At 46.9% G+C, this 17,455-nt stretch overlaps 10 non-coding genes across 10 annotated transcripts; all 10 read right to left on the bottom strand.

The window, feature by feature from the left end:
- Positions 1 to 491: 491 nt before the first annotated feature.
- On the bottom strand, positions 492 to 610 carry LOC127264588 (5S ribosomal RNA). The gene has a single exon (XR_007841774.1). It is a non-coding gene; the product is annotated as a 5S ribosomal RNA (ribosomal RNA).
- A 765-nt stretch (positions 611 to 1,375) lies between these two features.
- LOC127264587 (5S ribosomal RNA) lies at positions 1,376 to 1,494 on the bottom strand. The gene has a single exon (XR_007841773.1). It is a non-coding gene; the product is annotated as a 5S ribosomal RNA (ribosomal RNA).
- Positions 1,495 to 2,259: 765 nt separating this feature from the next.
- On the bottom strand, positions 2,260 to 2,378 carry LOC127264586 (5S ribosomal RNA). Its single transcript, XR_007841772.1, has one exon. It is a non-coding gene; the product is annotated as a 5S ribosomal RNA (ribosomal RNA).
- Positions 2,379 to 3,143: 765 nt separating this feature from the next.
- LOC127264585 (5S ribosomal RNA) lies at positions 3,144 to 3,262 on the bottom strand. The gene has a single exon (XR_007841771.1). It is a non-coding gene; the product is annotated as a 5S ribosomal RNA (ribosomal RNA).
- Positions 3,263 to 4,027: 765 nt separating this feature from the next.
- Positions 4,028 to 4,146, bottom strand: LOC127264584 (5S ribosomal RNA). Its single transcript, XR_007841770.1, has one exon. It is a non-coding gene; the product is annotated as a 5S ribosomal RNA (ribosomal RNA).
- Positions 4,147 to 4,910: 764 nt separating this feature from the next.
- Positions 4,911 to 5,029, bottom strand: LOC127264639 (5S ribosomal RNA). Its single transcript, XR_007841820.1, has one exon. It is a non-coding gene; the product is annotated as a 5S ribosomal RNA (ribosomal RNA).
- Positions 5,030 to 5,794: 765 nt separating this feature from the next.
- LOC127264583 (5S ribosomal RNA) lies at positions 5,795 to 5,913 on the bottom strand. The gene has a single exon (XR_007841769.1). It is a non-coding gene; the product is annotated as a 5S ribosomal RNA (ribosomal RNA).
- Positions 5,914 to 6,677: 764 nt separating this feature from the next.
- Positions 6,678 to 6,796, bottom strand: LOC127264627 (5S ribosomal RNA). The gene has a single exon (XR_007841809.1). It is a non-coding gene; the product is annotated as a 5S ribosomal RNA (ribosomal RNA).
- Positions 6,797 to 7,560: 764 nt separating this feature from the next.
- Positions 7,561 to 7,679, bottom strand: LOC127264616 (5S ribosomal RNA). The gene has a single exon (XR_007841798.1). It is a non-coding gene; the product is annotated as a 5S ribosomal RNA (ribosomal RNA).
- A 764-nt stretch (positions 7,680 to 8,443) lies between these two features.
- Positions 8,444 to 8,562, bottom strand: LOC127264552 (5S ribosomal RNA). Its single transcript, XR_007841740.1, has one exon. It is a non-coding gene; the product is annotated as a 5S ribosomal RNA (ribosomal RNA).
- Positions 8,563 to 17,455: the final 8,893 nt, after the last annotated feature.

The following is a 17,455-nucleotide window of genomic DNA, read 5'->3' as shown; positions in this document are numbered from 1 at the left end:
CCGGGGGCAAAAAGAGGGGTGCAACACGAGGACTTCCCAGCGGTGCAACACTTACGGACGGAATTACTCTCGAACGCGCTACGTAGGACCCAGCCCCAGCACCGGTCTCGGCGTCGAGAAATCGAAAAGGAATGCCTACCCTACGGGTAAAATAGGGCCGAGAGATGGGATCCGGTGCGTTCGTGCTGGTATGATCGCACCCGCTAGGGAATGCCCGCCCAAGCTAGTTACGCCGCCTCCCACGGCCGGCGTTCCATCTCGTCTTCTTCGCGGCGGCCGACCGCCACGGCAGTACGTCAGGTTCGGCCGCGGGGGACTCTCCTTCCGTTGTCCTCACACTTACGGACGGAATTACTGCGCTACGCGGGACCCAGCCCCAGCCCGGGTCTCGGCGTCGAGAAATCAAAAGGTTATTCCTACCCTACGGGTAAAATAGGGCCGAGGCGTCTGAAAGTAAGAAACATAACGCTCAAGCCCGGGGGCAAAAAAGAGGGGTGCAACACGAGGACTTCCCAGGGGGTCACCCATCCTAGTACTACTCTCGACCAAGCACGCTTAACTTCGGAGTTCTGATGGGATCCGGTGCGTTAGTGCTGGTATGATCGCACCCGCTAGGTAATGCGCGCCCAACCTAGTTATGGCGCCTCCCGCGGCCGGCGTTCCATCTCGCCTTCTTTGCGGCGGCCGACGCGCCACGGTAGTACCTCAGGTTCGGCCGCGGGGGACTCTCCCTCCGTTGTCCTCACACGTACGGACGGAATTACTGCGCTACGCGGGACCCAGCCCCAGCCCGGGTCTCGGCGTCGAGAAATCAAAACGTTATAGCCTACCCGACGGGTAAAGTAGGGCCGGGGCGTCTGAAAGTAAGGACAGAACGCTCAAGCCCGGGGGCAAAAAGAGGGGTGCAACACGAGGACTTCCCAGCGGTGCAACACTTACGGACGGAATTACTCTCGAACGCGCTACGTAGGACCCAGCCCCAGCACCGGTCTCGGCGTCGAGAAATCGAAAAGGAATGCCTACCCTACGGGTAAAATAGGGCCGAGAGATGGGATCCGGTGCGTTCGTGCTGGTATGATCGCACCCGCTAGGGAATGCCCGCCCAAGCTAGTTACGCCGCCTCCCACGGCCGGCGTTCCATCTCGTCTTCTTCGCGGCGGCCGACCGCCACGGCAGTACGTCAGGTTCGGCCGCGGGGGACTCTCCTTCCGTTGTCCTCACACTTACGGACGGAATTACTGCGCTACGCGGGACCCAGCCCCAGCCCGGGTCTCGGCGTCGAGAAATCAAAAGGTTATTCCTACCCTACGGGTAAAATAGGGCCGAGGCGTCTGAAAGTAAGAAACATAACGCTCAAGCCCGGGGGCAAAAAAGAGGGGTGCAACACGAGGACTTCCCAGGGGGTCACCCATCCTAGTACTACTCTCGACCAAGCACGCTTAACTTCGGAGTTCTGATGGGATCCGGTGCGTTAGTGCTGGTATGATCGCACCCGCTAGGTAATGCGCGCCCAACCTAGTTATGGCGCCTCCCGCGGCCGGCGTTCCATCTCGCCTTCTTTGCGGCGGCCGACGCGCCACGGTAGTACCTCAGGTTCGGCCGCGGGGGACTCTCCCTCCGTTGTCCTCACACGTACGGACGGAATTACTGCGCTACGCGGGACCCAGCCCCAGCCCGGGTCTCGGCGTCGAGAAATCAAAACGTTATAGCCTACCCGACGGGTAAAGTAGGGCCGGGGCGTCTGAAAGTAAGGACAGAACGCTCAAGCCCGGGGGCAAAAAGAGGGGTGCAACACGAGGACTTCCCAGCGGTGCAACACTTACGGACGGAATTACTCTCGAACGCGCTACGTAGGACCCAGCCCCAGCACCGGTCTCGGCGTCGAGAAATCGAAAAGGAATGCCTACCCTACGGGTAAAATAGGGCCGAGAGATGGGATCCGGTGCGTTCGTGCTGGTATGATCGCACCCGCTAGGGAATGCCCGCCCAAGCTAGTTACGCCGCCTCCCACGGCCGGCGTTCCATCTCGTCTTCTTCGCGGCGGCCGACCGCCACGGCAGTACGTCAGGTTCGGCCGCGGGGGACTCTCCTTCCGTTGTCCTCACACTTACGGACGGAATTACTGCGCTACGCGGGACCCAGCCCCAGCCCGGGTCTCGGCGTCGAGAAATCAAAAGGTTATTCCTACCCTACGGGTAAAATAGGGCCGAGGCGTCTGAAAGTAAGAAACATAACGCTCAAGCCCGGGGGCAAAAAAGAGGGGTGCAACACGAGGACTTCCCAGGGGGTCACCCATCCTAGTACTACTCTCGACCAAGCACGCTTAACTTCGGAGTTCTGATGGGATCCGGTGCGTTAGTGCTGGTATGATCGCACCCGCTAGGTAATGCGCGCCCAACCTAGTTATGGCGCCTCCCGCGGCCGGCGTTCCATCTCGCCTTCTTTGCGGCGGCCGACGCGCCACGGTAGTACCTCAGGTTCGGCCGCGGGGGACTCTCCCTCCGTTGTCCTCACACGTACGGACGGAATTACTGCGCTACGCGGGACCCAGCCCCAGCCCGGGTCTCGGCGTCGAGAAATCAAAACGTTATAGCCTACCCGACGGGTAAAGTAGGGCCGGGGCGTCTGAAAGTAAGGACAGAACGCTCAAGCCCGGGGGCAAAAAGAGGGGTGCAACACGAGGACTTCCCAGCGGTGCAACACTTACGGACGGAATTACTCTCGAACGCGCTACGTAGGACCCAGCCCCAGCACCGGTCTCGGCGTCGAGAAATCGAAAAGGAATGCCTACCCTACGGGTAAAATAGGGCCGAGAGATGGGATCCGGTGCGTTCGTGCTGGTATGATCGCACCCGCTAGGGAATGCCCGCCCAAGCTAGTTACGCCGCCTCCCACGGCCGGCGTTCCATCTCGTCTTCTTCGCGGCGGCCGACCGCCACGGCAGTACGTCAGGTTCGGCCGCGGGGGACTCTCCTTCCGTTGTCCTCACACTTACGGACGGAATTACTGCGCTACGCGGGACCCAGCCCCAGCCCGGGTCTCGGCGTCGAGAAATCAAAAGGTTATTCCTACCCTACGGGTAAAATAGGGCCGAGGCGTCTGAAAGTAAGAAACATAACGCTCAAGCCCGGGGGCAAAAAAGAGGGGTGCAACACGAGGACTTCCCAGGGGGTCACCCATCCTAGTACTACTCTCGACCAAGCACGCTTAACTTCGGAGTTCTGATGGGATCCGGTGCGTTAGTGCTGGTATGATCGCACCCGCTAGGTAATGCGCGCCCAACCTAGTTATGGCGCCTCCCGCGGCCGGCGTTCCATCTCGCCTTCTTTGCGGCGGCCGACGCGCCACGGTAGTACCTCAGGTTCGGCCGCGGGGGACTCTCCCTCCGTTGTCCTCACACGTACGGACGGAATTACTGCGCTACGCGGGACCCAGCCCCAGCCCGGGTCTCGGCGTCGAGAAATCAAAACGTTATAGCCTACCCGACGGGTAAAGTAGGGCCGGGGCGTCTGAAAGTAAGGACAGAACGCTCAAGCCCGGGGGCAAAAAGAGGGGTGCAACACGAGGACTTCCCAGCGGTGCAACACTTACGGACGGAATTACTCTCGAACGCGCTACGTAGGACCCAGCCCCAGCACCGGTCTCGGCGTCGAGAAATCGAAAAGGAATGCCTACCCTACGGGTAAAATAGGGCCGAGAGATGGGATCCGGTGCGTTCGTGCTGGTATGATCGCACCCGCTAGGGAATGCCCGCCCAAGCTAGTTACGCCGCCTCCCACGGCCGGCGTTCCATCTCGTCTTCTTCGCGGCGGCCGACCGCCACGGCAGTACGTCAGGTTCGGCCGCGGGGGACTCTCCTTCCGTTGTCCTCACACTTACGGACGGAATTACTGCGCTACGCGGGACCCAGCCCCAGCCCGGGTCTCGGCGTCGAGAAATCAAAAGGTTATTCCTACCCTACGGGTAAAATAGGGCCGAGGCGTCTGAAAGTAAGAAACATAACGCTCAAGCCCGGGGGCAAAAAAGAGGGGTGCAACACGAGGACTTCCCAGGGGGTCACCCATCCTAGTACTACTCTCGACCAAGCACGCTTAACTTCGGAGTTCTGATGGGATCCGGTGCGTTAGTGCTGGTATGATCGCACCCGCTAGGTAATGCGCGCCCAACCTAGTTATGGCGCCTCCCGCGGCCGGCGTTCCATCTCGCCTTCTTTGCGGCGGCCGACGCGCCACGGTAGTACCTCAGGTTCGGCCGCGGGGGACTCTCCCTCCGTTGTCCTCACACGTACGGACGGAATTACTGCGCTACGCGGGACCCAGCCCCAGCCCGGGTCTCGGCGTCGAGAAATCAAAACGTTATAGCCTACCCGACGGGTAAAGTAGGGCCGGGGCGTCTGAAAGTAAGGACAGAACGCTCAAGCCCGGGGGCAAAAAGAGGGGTGCAACACGAGGACTTCCCAGCGGTGCAACACTTACGGACGGAATTACTCTCGAACGCGCTACGTAGGACCCAGCCCCAGCACCGGTCTCGGCGTCGAGAAATCGAAAAGGAATGCCTACCCTACGGGTAAAATAGGGCCGAGAGATGGGATCCGGTGCGTTCGTGCTGGTATGATCGCACCCGCTAGGGAATGCCCGCCCAAGCTAGTTACGCCGCCTCCCACGGCCGGCGTTCCATCTCGTCTTCTTCGCGGCGGCCGACCGCCACGGCAGTACGTCAGGTTCGGCCGCGGGGGACTCTCCTTCCGTTGTCCTCACACTTACGGACGGAATTACTGCGCTACGCGGGACCCAGCCCCAGCCCGGGTCTCGGCGTCGAGAAATCAAAAGGTTATTCCTACCCTACGGGTAAAATAGGGCCGAGGCGTCTGAAAGTAAGAACATAACGCTCAAGCCCGGGGGCAAAAAAGAGGGGTGCAACACGAGGACTTCCCAGGGGGTCACCCATCCTAGTACTACTCTCGCCCAAGCACGCTTAACTTCGGAGTTCTGATGGGATCCGGTGCGTTAGTGCTGGTATGATCGCACCCGCTAGGTAATGCGCGCCCAACCTAGTTATGGCGCCTCCCGCGGCCGGCGTTCCATCTCGCCTTCTTTGCGGCGGCCGACGCGCCACGGTAGTACCTCAGGTTCGGCCGCGGGGGACTCTCCCTCCGTTGTCCTCACACGTACGGACGGAATTACTGCGCTACGCGGGACCCAGCCCCAGCCCGGGTCTCGGCGTCGAGAAATCAAAACGTTATAGCCTACCCGACGGGTAAAGTAGGGCCGGGGCGTCTGAAAGTAAGGACAGAACGCTCAAGCCCGGGGGCAAAAAGAGGGGTGCAACACGAGGACTTCCCAGCGGTGCAACACTTACGGACGGAATTACTCTCGAACGCGCTACGTAGGACCCAGCCCCAGCACCGGTCTCGGCGTCGAGAAATCGAAAAGGAATGCCTACCCTACGGGTAAAATAGGGCCGAGAGATGGGATCCGGTGCGTTCGTGCTGGTATGATCGCACCCGCTAGGGAATGCCCGCCCAAGCTAGTTACGCCGCCTCCCACGGCCGGCGTTCCATCTCGTCTTCTTCGCGGCGGCCGACCGCCACGGCAGTACGTCAGGTTCGGCCGCGGGGGACTCTCCTTCCGTTGTCCTCACACTTACGGACGGAATTACTGCGCTACGCGGGACCCAGCCCCAGCCCGGGTCTCGGCGTCGAGAAATCAAAAGGTTATTCCTACCCTACGGGTAAAATAGGGCCGAGGCGTCTGAAAGTAAGAAACATAACGCTCAAGCCCGGGGGCAAAAAAGAGGGGTGCAACACGAGGACTTCCCAGGGGGTCACCCATCCTAGTACTACTCTCGACCAAGCACGCTTAACTTCGGAGTTCTGATGGGATCCGGTGCGTTAGTGCTGGTATGATCGCACCCGCTAGGTAATGCGCGCCCAACCTAGTTATGGCGCCTCCCGCGGCCGGCGTTCCATCTCGCCTTCTTTGCGGCGGCCGACGCGCCACGGTAGTACCTCAGGTTCGGCCGCGGGGGACTCTCCCTCCGTTGTCCTCACACGTACGGACGGAATTACTGCGCTACGCGGGACCCAGCCCCAGCCCGGGTCTCGGCGTCGAGAAATCAAAACGTTATAGCCTACCCGACGGGTAAAGTAGGGCCGGGGCGTCTGAAAGTAAGGACAGAACGCTCAAGCCCGGGGGCAAAAAGAGGGGTGCAACACGAGGACTTCCCAGCGGTGCAACACTTACGGACGGAATTACTCTCGAACGCGCTACGTAGGACCCAGCCCCAGCACCGGTCTCGGCGTCGAGAAATCGAAAAGGAATGCCTACCCTACGGGTAAAATAGGGCCGAGAGATGGGATCCGGTGCGTTCGTGCTGGTATGATCGCACCCGCTAGGGAATGCCCGCCCAAGCTAGTTACGCCGCCTCCCACGGCCGGCGTTCCATCTCGTCTTCTTCGCGGCGGCCGACCGCCACGGCAGTACGTCAGGTTCGGCCGCGGGGGACTCTCCTTCCGTTGTCCTCACACTTACGGACGGAATTACTGCGCTACGCGGGACCCAGCCCCAGCCCGGGTCTCGGCGTCGAGAAATCAAAAGGTTATTCCTACCCTACGGGTAAAATAGGGCCGAGGCGTCTGAAAGTAAGAACATAACGCTCAAGCCCGGGGGCAAAAAAGAGGGGTGCAACACGAGGACTTCCCAGGGGGTCACCCATCCTAGTACTACTCTCGCCCAAGCACGCTTAACTTCGGAGTTCTGATGGGATCCGGTGCGTTAGTGCTGGTATGATCGCACCCGCTAGGTAATGCGCGCCCAACCTAGTTATGGCGCCTCCCGCGGCCGGCGTTCCATCTCGCCTTCTTTGCGGCGGCCGACGCGCCACGGTAGTACCTCAGGTTCGGCCGCGGGGGACTCTCCCTCCGTTGTCCTCACACGTACGGACGGAATTACTGCGCTACGCGGGACCCAGCCCCAGCCCGGGTCTCGGCGTCGAGAAATCAAAACGTTATAGCCTACCCGACGGGTAAAGTAGGGCCGGGGCGTCTGAAAGTAAGGACAGAACGCTCAAGCCCGGGGGCAAAAAGAGGGGTGCAACACGAGGACTTCCCAGCGGTGCAACACTTACGGACGGAATTACTCTCGAACGCGCTACGTAGGACCCAGCCCCAGCACCGGTCTCGGCGTCGAGAAATCGAAAAGGAATGCCTACCCTACGGGTAAAATAGGGCCGAGAGATGGGATCCGGTGCGTTCGTGCTGGTATGATCGCACCCGCTAGGGAATGCCCGCCCAAGCTAGTTACGCCGCCTCCCACGGCCGGCGTTCCATCTCGTCTTCTTCGCGGCGGCCGACCGCCACGGCAGTACGTCAGGTTCGGCCGCGGGGGACTCTCCTTCCGTTGTCCTCACACTTACGGACGGAATTACTGCGCTACGCGGGACCCAGCCCCAGCCCGGGTCTCGGCGTCGAGAAATCAAAAGGTTATTCCTACCCTACGGGTAAAATAGGGCCGAGGCGTCTGAAAGTAAGAACATAACGCTCAAGCCCGGGGGCAAAAAAGAGGGGTGCAACACGAGGACTTCCCAGGGGGTCACCCATCCTAGTACTACTCTCGCCCAAGCACGCTTAACTTCGGAGTTCTGATGGGATCCGGTGCGTTAGTGCTGGTATGATCGCACCCGCTAGGTAATGCGCGCCCAACCTAGTTATGGCGCCTCCCGCGGCCGGCGTTCCATCTCGCCTTCTTTGCGGCGGCCGACGCGCCACGGTAGTACCTCAGGTTCGGCCGCGGGGGACTCTCCCTCCGTTGTCCTCACACGTACGGACGGAATTACTGCGCTACGCGGGACCCAGCCCCAGCCCGGGTCTCGGCGTCGAGAAATCAAAACGTTATAGCCTACCCGACGGGTAAAGTAGGGCCGGGGCGTCTGAAAGTAAGGACAGAACGCTCAAGCCCGGGGGCAAAAAGAGGGGTGCAACACGAGGACTTCCCAGCGGTGCAACACTTACGGACGGAATTACTCTCGAACGCGCTACGTAGGACCCAGCCCCAGCACCGGTCTCGGCGTCGAGAAATCGAAAAGGAATGCCTACCCTACGGGTAAAATAGGGCCGAGAGATGGGATCCGGTGCGTTCGTGCTGGTATGATCGCACCCGCTAGGGAATGCCCGCCCAAGCTAGTTACGCCGCCTCCCACGGCCGGCGTTCCATCTCGTCTTCTTCGCGGCGGCCGACCGCCACGGCAGTACGTCAGGTTCGGCCGCGGGGGACTCTCCTTCCGTTGTCCTCACACTTACGGACGGAATTACTGCGCTACGCGGGACCCAGCCCCAGCCCGGGTCTCGGCGTCGAGAAATCAAAAGGTTATTCCTACCCTACGGGTAAAATAGGGCCGAGGCGTCTGAAAGTAAGAACATAACGCTCAATCCCGGGGGCAAAAAAGAGGGGTGCAACACGAGGACTTCCCAGGGGGTCACCCATCCTAGTACTACTCTCGCCCAAGCACGCTTAACTTCGGAGTTCTGATGGGATCCGGTGCGTTAGTGCTGGTATGATCGCACCCGCTAGGTAACGTGCCACGATTTTGTGGGCTGCAATAATTGTCGTCCACCCAATATGTGTGTTGTCCTTTTGACCTGAATGGGCCGCCGTCCACACCAAAACCTTATACTAAAATTAAAATATTATAATTATAGTTATTGCTCACAGACATAACACCAATTCTATTCTTAAATAATAGTTATAATAATAATAATATCCTAAATATTTAGGTGTAGGATTTGAACTCATGACCAAAGGAAAAAAGTAAGATGTATGATCCAATATACTAAATTATCTTATATTATTGATTATGTAATTAAGTTTTATAAGGCACTTTAAAACATTTAAGTTATTTTTTTCTATAATTTTAGTTCTTCATACATGAAATTAACACCAAAAGAAATGTCGTTGAGTTGCTCATTCGAGAAAAGCAAATTTCCATTTCTATATATAATAATTTGAATATTTAGCGGTGACCGTAATTTACCTTCAAAATCAAATTAACTATAGAAAATGAATGTTTTTTTGAAATCTAAGGCTCGAAAATCCCCGTAGGGAATTTTCATTGCGTAGATCTTTTCGAGCTACCCAAATTCAAAAAAAAATTCGTCCAAAATGGAGTTTTCTAGGAAAAGTTACGTCCTTTCAAAGTTTTATGCCAAAACCACATAATATAATGTCATGTCTATATGTAATTTAGAAGCTACCATAGATATAATATCTCACTCTCCGGTATAGAGGTGGACAGGTCAAAGGTTAGTGTAATCGAGAAGATGACAGCGCCTAAGAATGAGAAGGTTGGCCGAAGTTTCCTTGGCCACGCTGGTGTCTACAGAACATTCATTAAGGACTTCAGCAAAATCAAATAACCATTGACCGTGTTGTTGTGCAAGGAGGCTAAGTTTGACTGGACGAGCTATTGTGAAAAGGTATTCAAACTTCTGAAGGAAAAGCTTATCATTGCTCCCATAGTTTCTCCACCAGTGTCAAGCAAGCCATTCAACTGATGTTGGATGCAAGCAACTACACCGTCGGCGCTGTTCTAGGACAAAAGTCTGAGTCAAAGCTGAATGTGTAAAACAGGACTCTACACACCACTCAAAGAAATTATACTACAATTGAGAAAGAGCTGCTAGCCATTGTCTTCGCTATCGAGAAAATCAGACAATATTTGATCGGGAGCAAGACCATAGTCCATACAGATCACACAACTATAAAGTATTTGATGGAGAAGAAGGAGACAAAGACCCACTTGATTCGATGGGTGCTTCTGATTTAAGAATCAGATATAGAGATCAAGGACCGAAAGAGAAAATAGAATTTTGTCACTGATCATCTGAGTAGACTGCGACGAAATGAATCTTTTCATGACGAAAACATGTACCTTATGCAAGGAAAGGAGCCATGGTTTGGAGACTTGGCTAATTTTCTGGCTACAGAACATTTTCCCGCTAAAACGTCTTCTTAGTATCGGAAAGAAGTATTTTAGGATGAGCCATATTTGTTCAACATCGGCTCTAATGGGATTATTCATTGCTGTGTAGCGGAATCAAAAGTCCCCCATGATTTTAGATCAAAGTCATGGTTCTCATGTAAGAGGGCATTTCGCGGGCCAGCGGATAGCTGCCAAAGTTTTGCAGTCAGGCTTCTATTGGCCTACCCTACAAAAAGATGTTGATACCTATGCTCAATCTTGCGACAAGTGCCAAATATTAGGGATATCTCAAAGAGAGATGATATGCCTTATACTGAAATAATGTTTGTTGATATCTTTGATATATGGGGGATAGATTTTATGGGTGCATTTCTGATTCTAATGGGAAGCTTTATATTCCCGTAGGTGTGGATTACGTAAGCAAGTGGGTTGAAGTGCAAGTGCTCCTTACTTATGATTCTCGCTCAGTTATCCGCTTCCTCAAATACACTCTATTTCAGAGATTTGGAGTTCTTAGGACCATAATTAGCGATGAAGGCAACCATTTTGTTAATAGGGCGTTGCAAGCCTGTCTGCAGCAGTAAAGTGTTCGCCAACATATGACTACTCCCTATCACCCGCAAGCAAGCAGTCAGGTGGAAGTTTTTAACAAAGATATTAAACATATCCTCTAAATCACAACCAACATGAGTCGCAAGCAAGAATTGGGCTGAGAAATTAGATGATGCACTCTGGGCTTACATAAATGCCTTCAAGACGCTTATTGGGATGTCCAAGGTATTACTGTATGATTCTAGGCTTCACTTATCCAAGGAAAATTAAAATTTCGGTGGACTGAGCCGTATATAGTTAAATAAGTTCTTCCAAGATGAGTCATAACAATCAATGATGTGAACTCTTTAAGAGAATCAAATTCCTTCCTTGTCAATGGAGGCATATGGAACCGTATAGAGAAGGGCATGTTTTACAACAACCCAAAGCGGAGATTAATCTGTTGGAGATTCAGTGAGCTCACTCTATGATAAGAATTGGAACCCAACATCCAGAATTGCCTAATCTTATATTCGTCCAAGTTTTACTACTTCCTTTAATCCCTTTCTAAGCTTAGCCCCTTATCACTTTCCTATAATAAATTACATGTGTTTGTAGTTAGACTTACTACTTTCATAGTTAGACTTGTTATTTTGTGGTTAGAATCATCGCCTGCCAGCGATGGCATTCTCGCTTTGATAGTATAGTTAATTCTGCATTCTTAGGTAGAAGTCCTGCTCGCCAGCTGACACCTTATCGCTTCTACTTAGAATAGTTTATCACCATCCTAGATTAGTTTATCGCTTTTATTAGATTAGTTTAATTTATTTCCTAGATTTGAACTTAATGCTTTATTTATGCTTTGACACAGCTCTGGATCACCCAAACCCGAACTTAGACGGACTGATTGCAACCCGGACTCATTCAAAGTTACTTGTTTGCTTAGAGGTTGTGATCCCTTGATCTTAATCAAAATATATGGTTTAGGTTAGCTTGCCACTTAAGATGTGTGGCTTAGATTAATTTTTCATTTAGTCTATATGCCTTGTTTCTTTCTTGTTGAACACACAATTTAGACACGAGAAACAATTAAAGAGGGTTTACCCTAGCTACCTTTGAAGAGATTCCTTGGAGTTGGAGTGATTCCATCCGCCAAGAGGGAAAATCAATTTTTTCAGCTATGGATGCATTTGCGTGAGAGACGGAAAATGCATCGGCAGCTTCAGACAGTCCACAGATTCTCGAAAGTGTTTGCTCGAGAGAAGTGATTGCTTTTGGAATTCGATTTATCCTTTTCTTCTTTCGATTCTTCATTTGTATGTTTGAGTTACTGTTCCCGAATATATTAGATATTTTATTTTTGAGTTTGATTCATGGAGATGATCCTAATCCATGTCACGCTTTCGTAGAATAAGTTAGTTATAATGATCCTCTTAGTCTGAGTCTGACCTAAGCCACCCATCTCCCCACTTGTTTCATTCTGATTCAAGCTGGATGAGCATTTAATCGCTTGTCCAGTATTCACTACCAAAAAAATGGCTATTTGTACCGGTTAAAAAACTGCTACAAATGGCCATTTTTTTGTTATAAAAAGCTATTTGTAACGATTTTGTACCATATTTTGACCGGTGCATATACTTGAGCTATAAAAAGTCTCTGTACCAAAATATTTTTGTTACAAAAAGTGGCCGGTCAACGCACTTCTTAATCACTTATTGTAACGGTTTTTGGAACACGAACTTTAAATTTTCGATGAATTTGAAACGGATATTTCTCGTAATAAAAGAACCGTTACATTAAATGTTCATCTATTTGTAACAACACTTGTTATGGTATAATTTTTGTTACAATAGCTTATTGTCAAAAAAAACTATTTAAAACAACGTTAAAACATTTTGTAACGGTATTTGTAACGACGACAACTTCGTAACAAAAAAATATTCTTATTCTTTCAATAAAAACCTGTATGATACGAAAAACACTCGCAAATGATATTACAAAATATAAGAATATTACATAAAATATCAATTGCACTAAGTACGCATTGTCTAGAAACATAACTACTTCGCAATTCGGCGTAATATATATGACAAAGCATAAAAACAAACATACAAAAGAAAGTAGAAAATGCAAGTTCAACCAACGAAAAGGAGGTCAGCATCAATCCACAAACAAAAGTTAATCATCATAGAATCACATGTCACACTGCCACGCCTCATGCAGCGTCAAATTGAACGTACACGGCAGTTTCGGGCGACGAACAAGCTGCAAACATAGTGCAAAAGTATATAAGAATTTAGTCGAGATGGAGCCTATCTTGATGACACAAATGTAAAAACAAAAAAATATAGAACAACATAAATAGAATTATAGCATGGACCCTATCTTGATGACACCCGGACCAACATCCATACAACAACACAATTATAGAACAACCAACATACATGACAATTACGGGCGATAAGTGAGCTGCCAACATTGTGCAAAATTACATAAGAATTTACTTGCAAGATGGTTAAGTTATAATTTAATAGAAAGTCTTATAAATATGATTACGTACATCTTTGAATATCCAGTCGATTGGCTTGACGCGGACAACCTCACCGAGTATTTGTGCTCTAGGTATCGTCTGTAAAATGAGCGCGGCCTCCGGAATGGTAGCAGCCATGACAAAAACCTTCACTATGTCAATGGTATCACCTACGGATATATAAAGAAAACATGTGCATATCATCGAAAATAAAAAGCAACTCACAAAATATTTAATCGCTATAAAATATTAAAGAAATTAATTCAAACATTTTAGCATATGTAAAATTGTAAAATATAGAAGACATAAATATAATTATGGCATATACCTTATCTTGATGACGCCCGGACCAACATCCGTACAACATCACAATTATAAAACAACAAGCAGTATAATCAATTTATTTGATACATATGAAAGTTGTTTGTTTAAACAACCAACTTAAACATGTATTGATTCAACAACCAAATTTTCATATTCAAGTTCTTTTGGAATAAAATAGAATAAAAAGAAATATCTACAGGTTTTAGGAAAAGGTGGTAGGATGCAATGCACAGATAAGTCTATTATTTTACCCGTGGATTCCCACCCTCACATGAATAAATGATTTTTACTGATTCCATCTTCTATGATAAAATGAAATATGAAACATGGAGCAGGGCTATCTATGACTTATATTACAAATTTACAACAAATCAAAACATAACTAATCTAACTAAATTAAACTAAAGCAGACCAATTAGAGATTACAAAACAAACTTTATGATACATTATATACAAAAAAAACTGAACCTAAAAAATATATTATCTAAGGCTAAAAACAATAGTAGAACACCTAAATAAAAATACAAGATTGGAAGAATCTAATTTCTTAAGCTAATTAATTCTAATGGATCCACTACGTTAATATCTAAGTAACACATTCTACTACAAAACCAAATAGTTAGTAAGCTAAGAGACTAAAGTTAATTCTTAAATCTAACACAAACAAACAAACATGAAGCAAACTAAATATTCTATCTATATAGCAAGCAAACTCCCTTGATTATGTAGGTGCTGCAACCCAACTTTTTAAATCACTTTAACCATTAAACAAATTGAAAAAAATATTATGCAAGCAAAGCTCATAATAAAGAATAATTATTTATATTAAATGAAAGCTAAACATATACAGTTTTTCTCTGATAGATCAATAAAAAATTATTCATAATGCATTTATTGTTATCAGAGAGAAAAAAAAAACTATTAGAGAATATAAGACAAATTCATGGAAAATACCTCCTAAGAGTGCGGTTGCGAGATATTGTTCATGGTGCCTACAATAAACTCAATAAACCAATTGCTCCACCTATATCCAATATTCCTTTTATTGTAAAATTAAATTGGATGCTGCAATCTCTAATTAAGGTTTCACTATCAAATAATGATTCCAAAAACTTGAGTACAAATGAAAGGGGCCATTTTTGCATGTGCAGTCTCACAATCACGCAGACTATATTACATTATCTACAATTGGTGTAGGTAGCAATATTATTATTACTTGTTTCAGCACTTGTCATTTTTGTCCTATTTGTTCACACATTTTGACAAACTTTCAACTTCTTAGTTCACTAAATGAAATCAATTGAACATATACACAAATTTTACTGCGTGCAATTAAGATAATGCTAAAACAACCCTGTAAGTTTTTTTGAAGTGAAAATTATCATGTTCTGAGACAATTTTTAAGTAGGGATAAATTGGTTAATGAACCAAACTAAAACAAGCATCAATTCATGGTAAGCTCAATAATTTCAACAGAAAAATAATTAGCATACTAGATGGCCTAGAAATTACACTCAAAAGACAAGTTTCAAGCTCAATACTTTCAATGCAATGTTGATCAATATGTGAAAAACTAACACTTGTAAGCCATAAATAACCTTTTTAGTGTAAGATGTTAAACTTGAGTATTCACAGGAATAGAACTACATATCCACCAATTCAAATAGATTCCAAAGCAAACAGTGCAGTTTCAAGCTGCCAAAGCAGTTTCAGACCTCTAATTTATGAAAATTTTGGAGTGTTGATCATAACATAAAAAAAGCAAGCAGTAGCAGCAAATTGATTTAAATTAAGATCTAAAAAAGTCAGACATATGATCAACTTCAAGGATCTCCAAGTTCAGCTGTCGAGGAGAATCGTAGTATCAAACCATGGGATCTGTTTCATTATTTGTAACTTTTAAGTTTCTTTTTTATTCATAATATAGTTGAAATCAATTTGGATTCAACACAAGATTCAATTATCTATTCCAAAATACAAAAAAATCGGAATTGGCTAGATAATTATTTCAAGAACATCAAGAAATTCTTAAGCTCTACTAAAAACACTTTTTGATTTTCAAAAAGTTCGATTAAGCTACTAAATTTTAGGCAATATCGATTTAGACTAGAAATTAATTAGAAATAGTGGAGGTTAATCATAACAATAACAAAATCGATTTTCTCAGCTCCATAAAGAACTCGAATAAAATAGAACTCAGCCTGGATGCACAGAAGCAGAAAAATTAGATCAATAAACATGTTGATTTTCACTAAAGAAATACCGAACGAACTAAAATTTTCCAAAGAATTACCCGGACAACTGATTTTTAGAAAATAACAATTAAAGGACAGATTTTCACTGACCAGAAAATATTATAAAAAAACTTACCAGAATCCAGACTGTGGTTGCGCACCAGCCGTCGCCGGTCGCTCGAGAGGAGAGAATCACAGACGCGCTTGTTTGAATTGGGGGATGAGTCACCATCACCCAGAAAGAGAGAATCGCAGACCGCTATTGGAATTGAAGGATTGAAAATGGGTTAGGACAGACTTGCGAAAAAAAAAAAACTAAAGAACCATCCAAGTTTAATTCCTTCTGGAATTCCTTTCGTATTTGCGAAGAAAAAAATTGTCTTCCCAAAAAAAAAACAATTTTAATTTTTAGTGAAGAAGAACAAATAAAACAAAAAAAAGACAAGAATTGGGGGGAGGGGCGGCGTTCAAGGGTTTGTTTTACAATGTTTGAAATTTTATTTTTAGTTTTAATTTTTAATTATATATAACAATTTTAATTTTAAATAAATAATTATTTTAATTTCAACATGTATATATTAATATATAAGTATTATATATGTATATATATGATATATGATATATTATTTTAGATTTAGTTAGAAATTAAAATTATTGTAATTGTAACAAAAAAAAATACCGCAACAAAAGAAAAATGTTGATCAAACCGAAAAATTCATTTGTTACGAAAATATCCGAAAAAAATAGTTTTTGTAACGAAAAAACTGTAGCGGGTCAAATTTCGCTACAAATAGCCATTTTTTTGGTAGTGATTGTTGTCCACCATTTCTCTGGTCACACTTAGGATTTTTTAGAAATTTATTTTTACTAGCTCGCTCTGCCCTTACGAACCACCCTTAAAAATGTGTAATAATAACATAATAATTGGACTCACACCTTAGTGGCAAACCCAATAACCGCTTCCAAGCCTATCCACTAGAGAGTATTTTTTACCTACAAATACCCCTTCACTTAGTCATTTCATACTTTATCCTAAAAGTAACTTCTCTGAGAAAATGAAACTCCCATTTCTCCGCCTTTCTAAATTCAAATATGAATGTTAGGAAAATCTGAGGTAAATTCTAGATTCTCCTTGGTCTCTTTACTATTTTTCATCCTCGATTCACACTGATTTCACACTCAATTGCTGAGAATAAAAAAAATTCATAGTGAAAACTCACTGTTCTTCGAACTTTTGAAAAAATTATTAGAACTTGATTTTCAATAATTCTAACTCTGTTTTATGTAAATAATTGATTTCCTAGCTTTCTATGGTTTAATTTTTCACAAATCCATGGTTAGAAACCCATTTTGTGATTTTCACCTTTTTCTTTCACAACGAAGCCCTATGTGGGATCTTTTTCGCTTCGTTGTGGGAGGAGAGAATATGGTTCAAATCAACTAGATTAGGAATATTTTATCCTATTTTCTTAATTTTTTTTTTTGCCAATTTTGAACTAAATTTGCAGGTTTAAATGTTCCTGTATGTGCTATGTTTTACACATTTACGTAAAAGCACTAGGCTGTGTTAAAACGACCATAGATTCTATAAGGAAGCTTGTGAAGGACTATATAAGAGGGGCTTTTCAGAAAGTCGATAAGAAGATAGAAAGAAGAGTTCAAAAGATTCTATGAACTGAAGGAACGCAAATTGTGAAAATCCGCTCGGGAGGAGAATTGGTTGAGCCAACGCCCCCCAAGGAGTACTATAGAAAGATGAGGTTACTGAAACTAACTGAGAACGGGAATGAGCTGAGGAAGCTTAAGTCAGTGGAATTCCGTGACTATATCCCAATTTTTCCAAAGGATTACCTGCACTTTG

Source organism: Andrographis paniculata, unplaced genomic scaffold (genome assembly GCF_009805555.1).
Source record: "Andrographis paniculata isolate CXL003 unplaced genomic scaffold, ASM980555v1 Contig70END, whole genome shotgun sequence".
Classification (NCBI taxonomy): domain Eukaryota; kingdom Viridiplantae; phylum Streptophyta; class Magnoliopsida; order Lamiales; family Acanthaceae; genus Andrographis; species Andrographis paniculata.
The sequence above is the reverse complement of the archived record's forward strand: the minus strand, read 5'-3'. Positions and strand labels throughout refer to the sequence as shown.